Genomic DNA, 12,274 nt, shown 5'->3' with positions numbered 1-12,274 from the left:
GTTATAGAATCTCTTTTTAGAAAGCAATTTGAGTTTTATTGATCTACACAGCTTGAGTTTACAATGCACAGATAGGCACTTAAATGTGTTTTGGTAATAAATGTTTCAAAATTAGATGGCTTGAGAGTTATTAAAAAGAAAATTAAGTTTTAGAATTAATCTATTATGAAATTAAGAGGGTAATTATAATATCTTGTGTTTATATATTTGGTGAGAATGCACTTTTTGTGTTCTTTTACCTTGTTCATTTTGTACAAAAATTAAAGCATACTGATTTTTTAATTCATTCAACACACATTTATAGAGAACTACTACATTGGCAGATGAAGGAGATATGAATATAAATAAGGCAGGATCCTCCTTTTATATAGCTTGCATTCTATTAGAGAAGAGAAATATGCAAACAAATAAATGTTATACAGTATTTAACTAGCCAGTATAATAGTTAAAAGCAGGGCTCTAATGTCTTTAAATTCCAGGTTAGAGTTAGCCTGCCAAGCCATGTAACCTTGAATAATCCATTTAACCTCCCTTTACTTAATTTATCTACAGGCTGTGTGGGTTACTAGTACCTACTTCATGTAGTTATTGTGAGCATTAAATGATTCCCAAAAAGTACTTAGTCCAATAGGTGGTACCCTAAAATGCTGAGTGAATGCTAGGGATTATGACATCATCACTGTGTACAGTTAAGTTTTTCAGGAGGGAGTAGCCAACTGTACCTGAAAAGTAGCTTTAAGAAATAGTTCACAAAACATGGAGGAGATAATTTTTAATGTCCTGAATCTATTAGATAGTGTCCACCATTGCTCTTTGGACCAAATATTCATGAATCAGCTTGATGATGCTATTAGATATTCTTTTTAGAGATTCTGAAATATGTAACTATCAACTAAACTATTCCTGATCTTCTCCTTTGCAAGTGATTACACCACTCTTTCCAGTGACCTCTCTCTAGGTATACTATTTTCCTCAAGTACTCTGTGATTCCTCACAAATGAATAGCAAAGAACACGACCTCTGACCTTCCTTGGAAAAAGGGATACAACCAAGGAGAAAGAGGGACAAGGAGATCAAGACATCCTACTAAGGGCACTAGTGCAATTTTAGAGCATACAGATCATTTACCTATTTGATTCAGATCTGTTCCCTGCCATTTCCCCATTTTGATCTGACCACAGCAAACTGCATTTCTCAGGCTTCTGTGTACTGCCTTCCAGTGAGGCTTTCCATTGTAAACATGGTACAGGTAGAGAAATATAAAGGAAGTTATAGTGTAGAATGACTCTCACTATTCTAGGGATAAGCACATGGTGGAAGGAAGGGAGGATCTCTCTTTCTCTCCATCTGCCTGAGGCATCTCTGGTAGTGACTGAAACTCTTACATGGTGGAGTCAGCTGTTTCTTGTCAATTCTCAGCTCCTGTCAGAGTCCCGCTTCCAAGTGTTGGAGCTTCAGTAACTCCTCCACCTTCCTTGTCCCAGTCCTTGGCTGTTAGGGGTGTTAGCATCTTCCCGTAGTCTCTGCAGCCACTGATCTCAGAGTTTCCTCATTTCCCCTAGCTGTTCTTTCAGCAGTGTAAACACCTTTGTAATTAATTTCTCTCACTAAGTTCCCTCTATTGAATGACCCAGTGTGGTATTTTTTTTTTCTGAGCTGAGCACTGACCAATACAAAGAGCAAATGATAGATGTTTATTGTTCTTGCTGGCCCTTGGCTGAGTGTTTCTGTGGCTTACTCAAGTGGCTGCAAAAGAAAAATCAACATGCTGTGATAATTTAAAAAAATCACTGAGAATATTCATCAACTTGCAAAGTTTTTGAGAATTTTCATTTATTACTATCATCGGTATAATTGATGTAATGATATAGTTTCTTGATGAGTATTGTTTATAATATGGAGGTACTTTTGAAGCAATCAGGGAAGCAAGATGATGTTATATGTTTTCAATGGTATTTGCAGCATCCCAGTAGTTTGAATATTACTAAGGATGTTTCCACACACTTGAATGAGTTTGAACCAGTTGTTTTGTGGTACTTCTTTCTTTTTTTAATAAAATGAGGGAGCAAAAGAGTATCCTGACTCTTTGTATTTTCCTCAGTGCCCATCATAGTGCTTCAGAAATAAAAGGGTCTCAACTTTGAAATGAAAACCATTCATCTGGACATGTGTTGGCTTTTTACTTGCTTTCTTTTACCTGTTCCTTTCTTCATCAGGTAGAAGGGAAGAAGTCAGGTAGGAGCAAAGATGAACTGACAGTGTAAGGAAGGAAAAACTCAATCCGTTTGCTGGTTACCTTATTTTGATGTCATTCATAGTACACGTCATTGCTACTTTTTGTGTAACTGCTGCAGTAGCAGCCCAGTGAATAATTCACTCTTGGTGGTGAGTTTATAGATTTCATTTATTCCTCCTGGGTCTGGACCCCAAATGCCTATATACATTTTTGTCTACTCCATCCCCATCTCATGCTCACACCAGTTTCCTTTGTTATTCTCTAAGCACTACGTATAATTTTATTTTTCTTTGATTTCACCTAGACAAGTCTCACATCTTCCTTAAGTGCTGTCTCCCTCAGGACACCTTCTCTAATGTTCTGAGGTTAGAATTAATTGCTTTTTTTCCTGTTTGTACCTCTTTAAGTACTTATCACGCTAGATTGCAATGATCTGTGTGTTTCATTTCCTACTAGATTTTGAGCGTTTTGAAAGTAGGAGCCACCGATTTATTCATCTTTAAAAAATTTTTAATACAGAGCACTTTGACTACCATATGGTAAGTGTTCAGTGAATGAATATTGAAGCACTATTTCATTGTCTTTGATAATTTATACTTACATTTGATAATTTATACTTTTACCTAACCTAATAGATTGTGAGCTCTTTGGGGAAGGGGGACGGAACAAGTGACTCTTTCATTTTATCCTGTTTTGGATCCTTGCTTTGTCCCTATTTCCAGCCTATTACCTGGTAATATCAGGAGATCAGCAAACTTTGATTTTGGACAAACTTGAGAGCTTAGTCCTGGCAAGAAGTTTCAGAAAATAATCTAGTACATTGTTTAGCTCCTGGAAATTGAAACTATTTGGGGCAGATGCGTCAGAAATACTGTAAATCACTGAACTGTACTGACCAATGTTGGTTTCAAGTTTATAAATAGTATAATCTGGAGACTTACAAAATAAAAAGAGGGTTGATATTTGTATTAGGCGAAGACCAGATGACACTGTAAAGTTAATTTTTAGATTATTAATCATTTTAGCACCACATTAACAAGTATACATAACATAATTCTCAATTATGGGGCTTAATGAGAAGTTTAAATAAGCAGCCAAATTCACGGACTATATACGTGTGCGATATTATACTTATGAGTTATTGTATCCGTTGGGATCCTAGAAGAAACAAGTTGCATGCACATTCAAACTGGGTGATCTGAGCAGAGTTTAACGAAGAGTCTACTTGCAAAGTTGTGGCCAGGGTTAAAGAAACCAGCAAGGGAGAGTGCAGTGACCTAGGCTTAGTAACTGTAGGGAGGGGTTACCAAGGAGATAGAGCAGTTACCAGAATCTGGACAGAGAGCTATATGGAAAGCAGCCCTTGAGAGGAACAGCGGGTTTTGGTGGAGCCTCAACCAATCCATGGCTATGTGGCAGGAAGTAAGTCAAGGAGGAAACATCTTAATCTCATTCTCCTCCTGCCCTCTATTTGCCAGTATGTCCCATTGGGTGAACCCAGCTGAAAGTCAGAGGCATGAAGACTGCATGATATAGCTTCCCAGGTCACAGATCGTGGTGGCAAAGAGCAGAGCAAATATGAGATAGTAATATAGGTGTTGATTCTGAGAACCAGATCCAAGAGGGTGTCTCTTAGCAATATATCTTCGCTTTGTCCAAAATAAGGACAGGTGTTTGAGTGAGAAGATAGGATAGCTTTTTTCTTGGTAAACTCTGACACTAATTGTCATAGGATTCTCATAGATTTGAGTTTTTGATAAATCATAGCTGGATACGAAGTTAACCCCTTACCAGAAAATTTTAAGGAGATCCTATTCATTGTAGAAATGAAGACTCATAATCCTCAAAACATCAACTTCCACCAACTAATCAGATTTAGCTTGTATAATGCAACCTATTTGGCATTTCTTATTTATATTTTAAGTTCTATGAGAAATCAGACAAAAAGGAAGATTAATCAGGAGTTGGTACCAGAGGTAGATCTTGAAGACTTCTGTCCTTTGTGGTTCAGAAGTATGTGTGCTGACTTTTCTGCTACAGGTTCTCAATGCCACTAACTTTGATTTGTAAGGGGGTTTGGAAAATTAGACCAGTTATATAATACCTTTGCTTTCTCCTTTTAACTCCAACTCCAACTTTTCTTGAGATAATTTATTTTCTGTCCCTTTAATCATTCTGCCTGTTCTTCTTTGGACTATTTCCAGTTTCTCCACATTCTTTTAAATAAAGCTTAACTATTACAAAGGGCTATTCTGGGAAATCATTACTTAAAGAAAAATTGTTAAAGCATTTAAAAGTTTAAAAATGGCTACATAGATGTTAAAAAATGAAATGTTCCTGTCTAATAATGCTGATAGTGGAATTGTAGTAAATTAAATTACATCAGGTCAGAGCATAAAACCTTGAATGAGAGTCAAGCATATCAGGACCTGAGAAAGAAACCTTTTGTTAAGAGAAAGTGACTGCTAAGAGCCAAAAATAAAATTCTAAGGCAAGAGAACTTTTCTTTGTGCTAGCTACTAAAAGTTTTCTTCTAAGATGAGGATCTAACTTCTCCTTTGAGATGCTAAAGTGGACACAAATCTCAAAGGAACCCAGATACTTCATTGTATTAGAAAAACAGAGGAGAATTTATAAGATTTTACCTGGAAAAAGTTTATGTTACTGTTTATTGAAAGAAGAAAAGCTGGGGCTGGCCCGTGGCTCACTCAGGAGAATGTGGTACTGATAACACCAAGGCCACGGGTTCGGATCCCATATAGGGATGGCCGGTTAGCTCACTGGGTGAGCGTGGTGCTGACAACACCAAGTTCAGGGTTAAGATCCCCTTACCAATCATCTTTAGAAAGAAAAAAAAAGAAAGAAAGAAGAAAAGCTAACAAGTTATCAGAGTATTTTATATAGCAGGCACTGTCCTAATTACCTTACATACTTTATTCCATCTTTAAAATCAGTTGTGAGAGGTAGAATAATGTTATGTCCTTTTTATTAATTAAGATACTGACTTAGATTTGAATTCAATTTGGTCTGATCCTGAATCCTGTCTGTTTCCTACTACAAGATGCTATAGGTAATTTCCTAGTAAAAAATTAATATGACAGGAAAGAAAGTCCTACACTTATACAGTATTTTTGTTTGTTTTATAAGTAAAAATTTTAGACATTCTATTCGTGGATTTGTGAGTTTAGGATGCTTCATAACTAAAGAAAATAATTTTCAAAAACCATTACTTGATCTATTGATTCAGTGGCATTACATAGATCTCTTATAGATCATCAGAGGTATGAGTGTTTTTTAATGAGAAAGACTTGAGACTTCTGATCAAGATGGAGGAATAGATGGTCCCCAGCATCACTCTCCCCACAAATCAACCAATTTACAACTATTAAAAAGCAATGACAGCCAAGCTGGGGCTGCTAGAGCTCAGGGGAAGAGGAGGACAGACCTACAGAGTGCATGAAGGCAGGAGAAGCCATGATGAGAGAAAGAAAAAAACACTCTGACCATTTCAAATCCTGGCTGCTTCCAGGCAGCAGCTGCTGAGTGCGTGGAGCAGGAGCCAGCAAAAGCCACAGCTGTGCCCTTCATGTGAAGTTGCTTGGAGGTGGCAGAGGAGAAGATGGCCTTGGTGGCCCCCAGGCCAGCAAGACCACTAATAGGGTTCCTGTGGACCCACACAAGAGTGAGAAGCCACAACTGAAAAAAGGAGCCACTCAGAGGCTGGTGAGTCATTGCAAAGGAACTGTGCACAGCCTGTCCCATGGGAAGTGTTTGGAGCATGGGCGGTGGGGGAGACGGGCCCACCAGGAGGACACTGAGACACAGCAGGGACCACTAATCTTTACCCCAATTAGTGTAGGACCATTCAGAGGAGACTGGTCAGGAATATAGAATTGCAGGGGGTGCAGTTTGATGAACAGACTCAGGCCCAGACCAGAGTTTCTACACAACCCAGGTGCACCAGATTTCACTAGACCCAGAAGTATCTATAAAGTCAACGATTAAAACCTGAGCTGCACAAAAGCCTTCCCCAGGGAATCAGCAGCAAAGCAGCAATTTAGCTCAACCACACAGTTTAAGTGCTGGTTCCACAGGAAGTTCCCCACTTCAGAAGTAAGCAAAGGACAACAAATTAGTTCCAGCACAGAGTTTAAATGTTGGGAATAGCAAATAATCCAACACAGAACTGAAAGAAAAAACAAAGTACCCACGACCAGAGACAAAGTTTGATATTAACTAGTAAAGGTCTCATTTCACCAAAGAACACCTATAGTACCTAGAAGGACCAGAAGTCCCCTGGGCTACCAAGCCAGAAAAGGGGGATGGCTGGGGGCCTCAGCAATGACCACTGACACCTGCAACCTGTCTCAAGGGGGGGATGAGGGCCTTGGCCACCCCCCCTCAGCCAGCCCAGCAAAGACCACTGAACCACAGCAGGAAGAGCCTTGAATTCTCTTGAGCCAGGGCAGTGGGGGGACCTCAGGCCTCCTGACACATGCAACCAGACCAGCAGTGACCACCAAGCTGCCACATGAAGCACTCTGGGCTCTCCTGAGCCAGGGTGGTGTGGGGCCTTGGGCTTTGGTCATGCCCTCCTGACACCTGCAACCAGCCTAGCGATGACCATCAAGCCACTGCAGGAAACGCCCCAGGCTCTCCAGAGCTGGGGTAGTGGAGGTCCTCAGGCCTCAGCCACACTCCCTCAACATGTGCAACCAGACCAGCGGTGACTGCCAAGCCACCACAGGAAGCATCCTGGGCTCTCCCGAACTGGGGTAGTGGGAGGCCGAGGGCCTTGGCCACGCCCCCCCACACCCGCAACCAGCACAGCAGTGACTACTGTGCTGCTGCAGAAAGTGCCCCAGACTCTCTGGAGCCTGGGAGGTGGGGGACTTCAGGCCTTGGCCATGACCCCTAGACACCTGCAGCTAGCCCAGCAGTGAGCACTGAACTGCTGCAGGAAGTGCCCCAGGCTCTCCTGAGCCTGGGTGGTGCGGGGCTGAGGGTCTTGGCTATGCCCTCCCAACACATGCAACAAGCCCAGTGATGACCACCAAGCCACAGCAAGAAGGGCCCCAGGTTCCTGAGGTCAGGTGGTATGGGGTGAGGGCTTATGCAATACCCCCTGACAGCTGCACCCAGCCCAGCAATGACCAAGCCACTGCTGTAAGCCCCCTAGTCTCCCCTGTGGTAATGAGGGGGGTGGCACAGGCCTCCATCCCACCCCTCCTCCTTTCATCACATTTCCTTCCTCTTTCCTCTCTCCCCCTCCCCCGCAACTGCTCCACAACAACATCCTGGAATATAAAAAAATAATATTAATGAAATTAGATTTGCTTTTAAAAAATAACCTAATAAAAAAAGAAATTACCAAATTAATAAAAGTGATGGTAGATTTTAAATTCACTGAAAAAAAAAATAAAAAAGATCAGTTGGCTGTAAATAATTGGGTTGATTTCTGAGTTCTTTATTCTGTTCCATTGATCCACATGTCTGTTTTTATACAAGTACCATGCTGTTTTTGTTACTACATATTTGTAATGTGGTTTGAAGTCAGGAAGTATAATGCTTCCAGCTTTACTTTTTTTGCTCAGGATTGCTTTGGCTATTTGGGGCCTTTTGTTGTTCCGTATGAATTTTAGGATTGCTTTTTCTATTTCTATGAAGAATGTCATTGGTATTTTGATGGGAATCTCATTGAATCTGTAGGTGGCTTTGGGTGGTATGGACTTTTTACTACATTGATTCTTCCAGTCCACAAACAGGGAATGTCTTTCCACCTCTTAGTGTCTTTAATTTATTTCAGAAGTGATTTGTAGTTCTCATTGTAGAGATCTTTCACCTCTTTGGTTAGATTTATTCCTAGGTATTTTATTTTTTTGGTGACTATTGTAAATGGGCTTGCTTTCTTGATCTCTTTTTCTTCTAGTTTGTTGTTGGAGTAAAAAAATGCTACTGATTTTTGTATGTTGATTTTGTATCCTGCAACCTTACTGAATTCTGTACATGTGCTTTAGACTAGATTGTTTTTAGCGTCCTCTCTTATAGATGTGATGAAACACTGATTATCTTAAAGTTAATTTGTCACCAAATATTTATTGCATAATTAGTATGTTCCAGAGTGTTCTAGGAACCAGAGATGAAGATATGATTTAGATAGACAAATTCCTGTTGTCATGGATATTATAATCTTCTGGGGGAATCCAGAAGTAAGCAGGAAAGCTAAAAACCAAAACCATAAATATTACATAAAATAATTCCAGTGCTATGAAGATAAAACAGGGTACTGTGGTAGAACAAGCCAAGAAGTGGCACTATTTGATACTTCAAGCGGTCTTGAAGGCCTTCTACAGAACGTGGCATGTTAATTGAGATCTGAAATGATTAGAGCGGTCCTCATTCAGAGAAACAGAGTTCCAGGGAGAGGGAAGCAAGGATAAGAATTCACAGGTGGAAACAGGCTTCATATGTTTGAGGAGCTGGAATAGTGCGCAAGAGAGAGAGTGGTAGGAAATGAAGCTGTAGAACTAGGCAAAGTTATATTAGAGTTTTATAACTCCTGATAAGAAGTGTGGATTTTATTTCGAGCACAATTGGAAAAAGACAAAGTTTTAAGTTCACGGTAGCATAGTCAGATTTATCTTCCTAAAGTATCATTTTGGCTAGTATTAGGAAAACGTGCTATAAGAGGGCAAGAGTGAGGTCAGGAAGACCAGTTGTCCCGCGCTTGTTCAGGTGAGAGCAGTGGGGAATGTGCGCCACAATAGGAGCAGGAGAGATGGAAAAAAGCAAATCATTTGGGATGTATCTTGGAGACACAGCTTACAACAGTTGTTCTCTGCTACCGAGTGGAATGAGTACCATTTTGAAAACCTTTAATGGGTTTAATAAATTATTCGTTTATCAGTCCCCAAAGTGTGCTTTGAAGAAAAAAGACTTGTGGGGCCCAGGCCGCTGAGATGGAGGTGACCGCCCGTGCTGGCCTGGGAGCCTGAGGGAGGGGGCCAGTGGCGCAGTCATTGGCCCCCGTGTCCCACGGCTGCAGCCCCGACTCTGGCCCCCTTCGGCCTCCACCGGCTGGTGGAGCTTGGGCAGAGCTCAGGCTAGGAGGCGGGGCACTGGTATGGGCCATCGCTGGTGGCACACATCGTCAGGAAAGCTGTGGAGAGCCGCTCAGAGGTTAGCCGCCCGGTGACGTATGTTTCTCAGGACTGCAGGACTGCACAGTGTACCACGCGGATGTGGGATGCCTGGTGGCCAGGCCGGACCCCACAGCCGAAGGGAAGTCTGTGGTCATTCTGGTGCCCATGGGACTCGTTGGCAAGACTCTCAACCCCGTGTTTGTGCCCGGCGTGAAGGAGCTCCTGTGTCCAGAGCTGCGTCTGGGCATCATGGTGGCCAAGCCACTCCACTGACCGTGCTTCATTAGCTACCAGGCTGACCTCCTGCTCTGCCTGGACCTCCACTACTGCCAGCCCACTGTGGACGCCAGCCAGGCTGACTTCTCCCTAGAGTCTTTCCATGGCACTTCGCTCTGCAAGGTGGACTTCGCCAAGAGGGACACCAGCTGTACTGTGGGGTTCTATGCTACAGACAGGAAGGAAGTTGAGACCCTCTGCTCAGAACTGACCAAGGTCTTCAGCTCCTCCTTGGCCATGCAGCAGTAGCCCGTGTTCACCCTGGCCAAGGGCCACACTCAGGACCACAGCCTGTTGGACCTCTGCTCCCAGCTCTCCCAGCCGACGCTGTGGCCCCCTTGCGTGGGCGGAATCCTCAAGGCCAAACGTCAAACCCCGAGGACTCTGTGTTTTTATAAAGGGAAGGGATGCGGGGAAAAGATGGAACACTGTTGTCTGTCTGTCTGTCTGTCTGTCTGTCTGTCATGTTGGGTGTGGGAGCTTGAACTCTGGCGGTGATGGAGTTTCCCAGTCTCACCCCCTCACCAAGCCCAACTGAGACCAGTCTGGGAACCATTCAGCTGGGGACAGAGCCTGCATGCCAGCCTACCTTCCTCTCACAGAAAGTGAGTGAGGATTCGCGGGCACTCATTCAGGGTTTGACTCAAGAACCGTAGCTTGCACCGGACCTCCTGGGCCACTCACTTGTCCCGAAGCCCTGGTCTGGGGGGAACTGTGGCCATTGGGGACAAATAAAGCCGTTTGACTTGGAAAAAAAAAAAAAAAAGACAAAGTCTAAAATGTCCAAAAGTTAAATAAACATTTATTCAGTGTCCTTAAATCCTAAAATGTCCAAAAGTTAAATAAACATTTATTCAGTGTCTATATATTTTGTAAATTTGGAAATAAAACACAGACATATATATTACTGTTATATTTATTTTTTTAATGTTTAATAATAATAAACACATACTTATTTATATAATATGTTAATTTTTATAATAATTAAATGTGGCAAAACTAAAACTACTTGAGGAGAAAATTAATCTCCTACTAGTCATATGTATTTTTAAAAATGTATCCTTATATTTGGATTCTGCTAGCCTATCTAGAATTAGCCCTTTTTATGCCTTGATAAAATGATTTTTATATTTAAGTTGAATTATTCTAAATCAAATTGTTAATATTATCTAAAATTTGACAAATTTTGTCATATGTTAGAAAGCAGATATATTAAGTCCTACAAAAAAGGATTTTATTTATTTTTGTTCCATCTCCCTTTGTGAAGAACGGCCCAGGCTTATGAAGAGTAAAATCTGGCAGCTCAGCATAGTGAAATTATCCTATTTATCTGCTGACTATCCCAAGAAGAGTTCTTTGTGCTGCTTGCATTTGCTGAACCAGGACCTGAGGAGACCTACCTCTTAAATAACAAGGAGAGAAGAGGAGTCTAGTGGATAGAATATTACCCTGACATCAGCACTTTAGGGATTCTATCTTTAACTAGCTCTTTCATTTAGTCACTTAACTGTTTTGATCCTGTTCCTTGTGTATGAAAAGAAAATAGTATTTTCCCCATGTCTTGTAAATGTTCTAGGACTTAATTATTGCTTGCAAACTTCTCTGAGCTTTCTGAAGAAGGGAAGACATAATTATTCAGTATTACAGATATATTCTGCTTAGGGGTTTTTCTGAATGCTGGAGTGGAAGATTATCCAAATTCATCTCAGTGATGCATGAGAGGTTTTGTAATGCTGATTACATATCACTGGGGAACAAATTAGGCCTATCAAATGCCTAGCACATCAATCTCAAATCACCATACTTGAACTAGGGGCCCTGAGTTATATTTACTAAATGAGCACTTTCCTCTCCAAATGAATTAGTTCTTCTACAATGAGTTGTTTGGCATAGTGGGTCCTTGGCAGCAGGGGATTGTGTAGTTCTTGAAAAAATGAGACGTTTTGATGCCTAACTTTTGCAGACCTATTTTAAAATTGTTAGGCACCATCCAAGGCCAGGAGGGAAGTACACAGAGCCCAGCAGCCACTGAGGTGAGCCAAGACCAGACTCTTGCTGCACTGGGGCTCAGTCTAAGGCCTGGAGGGAAGTGCACACAGCCCAGGAGCCACGGAAGTGAGCCGAGATCTACATGGCACCCAGGCTCAGTCTAAGGCCCCAGGGAAAGGGAAGTACACACAGCCCAGCAGTTGCCAAGGTGAACCGAGACCAAACCACTGTGGCACCAGCAGGCACTGAGGTGAGCTGAGACCTGCACAGCACGAGGGGCTCAGTCTACAGTCATGGAAAGCTAGAACAGGAGTCAAGGTGGTGTAATATAGATACCTACACACCTTCTGTCACCACAAGGATGGTTCAGCACCACAGTAGCAGCCAGGGCCATTCTAAAGGCAGTTTACCACTCACTTGACTACATTGATATAAGAAGAGTCAACAGTAGAGCCTGAAAATAGAGGAGGAAGTCTTTATCCTCATCGCCAACTCCAGAGTAACAGAAGAAGCAAGTCCTCTACCAGATGACCAAACATCAACAAACAAATGTTAGAACTATAAACAAGTAAGAAGATATGACACCACCAAAGGAATACAGTAATGCTCAAATTCCAGACCTCATAGAACA

At 41.8% G+C, this 12,274-nt stretch overlaps 1 pseudogene; it reads left to right on the top strand.

Moving 5' to 3' along the window:
* The first annotated feature begins 6,855 nt into the window (after nt 1–6,855).
* On the top strand, nt 6,856–10,152 carry LOC134376206 (cysteine protease ATG4D-like; annotated as a pseudogene).
* Nucleotides 10,153–12,274: the final 2,122 nt, after the last annotated feature.

This window comes from Cynocephalus volans, chromosome 4 (genome assembly GCF_027409185.1).
Source record: "Cynocephalus volans isolate mCynVol1 chromosome 4, mCynVol1.pri, whole genome shotgun sequence".
NCBI classification, from domain to species: Eukaryota; Metazoa; Chordata; class Mammalia; order Dermoptera; family Cynocephalidae; genus Cynocephalus; species Cynocephalus volans.
Note: the sequence above shows the minus strand (reverse complement) of the source record. Positions and strands in the feature narration are given on the sequence as shown.